This window comes from Bactrocera dorsalis, chromosome 4 (genome assembly GCF_023373825.1).
Source record: "Bactrocera dorsalis isolate Fly_Bdor chromosome 4, ASM2337382v1, whole genome shotgun sequence".
Classification (NCBI taxonomy): Eukaryota; Metazoa; Arthropoda; class Insecta; order Diptera; family Tephritidae; genus Bactrocera; species Bactrocera dorsalis.
The window spans coordinates 71,204,438-71,206,924 of NC_064306.1; positions in this window are offsets into that span (position 1 = coordinate 71,204,438).

Sequence of the window (2,487 nt, forward strand, 5' to 3'; positions counted from 1 at the left end):
AATTTAATTTGAACCACTTTGCAGCACTGTTGCTGCTGTCGGTTGTGGCTGCGCCCGTTTTGTACACGCTTTTACTTTATGCCTTGCCAGCTTAGTTCCGAGAGCTCGATTTGTGTTGGATTTTTTGGTTTTTGTTTTTTGTTGGCGGCACAAATTGCATTTGCGAGATTTGCTTGTTGCTTGCCTTGTTGGAATGTGGCAAATTTGATTTCAGCCACAGTTATGTGTTAGCGCTGTGCATCTTATGCTGCACGAGCGCTTGTATTGGATACATTCCCTGTGGATTCCCCGATGTATTGGCATTTGATGTTGGCCGAAGGCTCAGTTGCTATGCTGGCACACTTTGAGAAAAGTTTGCGGAAATCGCTCAATGCGCAATTATTGACAATTTGGAAGTTGCAAGAAAGCAAAGACACAACTTCGATTGGCATGTGCGTGCAGTTGTGAATGCTGCACCTACCGGCTGCGCCAGCCGCATTGCAGCAGCGTTGAAATTAGACTTTAATGCTCCTTATTTGCACAAAAAGGAGGTTCGCTTCACTTGAGCGCTCGGCACTGCCTAGTTTGTGCTGTGCTTCTACTTGCTTTTGTGGACCTTTTTGCGGTTTGCAAATGACACGGTTTTGGTGTTGACTTTAGATAAAGTCTTATGCGAGAATAGTTTGTAAGCGATATTATTAAACTCTTGCTACACTTTGCTGCAGAGTATAATAGGTTTGTTCACCTAACGGCGGAATTGCTGGAAAGTACAAAACAGATGAGTGTATTATAGAAGCCACCAGTGGCCTAATTTAATCAGATTGACAGCGAGTCGGCAGTCCGCAGTTCTCTTGAACTTTAGCGTTAGATCCATAGATTTCCCGCTGTTCAATGACCAAATATAGTGGGTCTGCAAAGTGAAATCCAAAAGGTTTTATGAACAACTTTCACCTATCGAAGGTCATCTCACTGCAATGATATGCATTCAGGACACTATCGAATAGGATAGATGCTTACTTGGAGTGAGGTCACATACCTTGTCGGACGCAAATCGGCAAAGCTGAATGGAAAAACGCGAGTGGAATCATCTATACTCATCCTTTACTTCTCATACGTCCAGCTTTGCCGGCCGAGTTTAATTTTTTTTGGTAGACACACTTTCGGCGAACCTGGCGAAGTTGCTGGGGCTGATATTAGCCGCTTTAATCGATGTTTGGTGGGTACAAAGCAAACTTAGGGGTTTTGGCAATCACAAAGAACCAGCAATTATCCGATTCTGCCGTCATCTACATATGTATATATTCTTCCGATTACTTTCGCTCCTTCAACAGTAAAAAGCGATAAGTCAGTTCCATTGATACTAAATTGTTGTTGCACACATTCTTAGCTCAAGCAATAATACGGCAAAGTAAAGTCATTATGTTAGTGGCGGTTTGTGGCTTGCGGTTGTTCACGGGTGTACCGTAAGCTCAAGATACACTCTCAATTGTTGACTTGCAACCGCGTAATATGCGCGAAACATTAAAGTCACTTGAAATGCATCAAATTTGTTATGCAGCGGTGTACAGGAGCGAACAGCTACTTACACTCACATACATATATGCATAAATGTATGTATCAATGACAGCGGTATGCAAATTTCATGCATCAGAATATGCAAAATATGCAACTGTCAGGAGCATGCGGAAAATAAAAGTTATCACATTACCTACATGTGTATGCATAGCATATTTAAAGGGATAAGATACATACATATATATAGATATCGTTACCTAAAATACAAAACAGCGTATCATCAAAAAACAATAAAATCGAAAATCGCCGTCGGGTATAATAACCAATATGTAACGATTTTATAACCAAAACTCATAGTATGTTTGTTTCAGTATGAGTGAATGATAACCAATATATAACCGTTTTATAACCAAAACTCAAATATTTTTTCAATATCAGTGTATGATACCCAATTAATAACCATTTTATAACCGAAACTCAAACTTTATTTGTTTCATTATGAGTGTATGATAACCAACATGTAACCATTTTTTAACCAAAACTCAAATTTTGTTTCAATATCAGTGTATGATACCCAATTAATAACCATTTTATAACCGAAACTCAAACTTTATTTGTTTCATTATGAGTGTATGATAACCAGTATATAACCATTTTATAACCGAAACTCAAACTTTGTTTGTTTCAATATGAGTGTATGATAACCAATGTATAACCATTTTATAACCAAAACTCAAATTTTGTTTTGCTCAGTATGAGTGTATGATAACCAATACGTAACCATTTTTTAACCAAAACTCAAATTTTGTTTCAATATCAGTGTATGATACCCAATTAATAACCATTTTATAACCGAAACTCAAACTTTATTTGTTTCAATATGAGTGTATGATAACCAATATGTAACCATTTTATAACCAAAACTCATAGTATGTTTGTTTCAATATGAGTGCATGATAACCAATACATAACTATTGTATAACCGAAACTTAA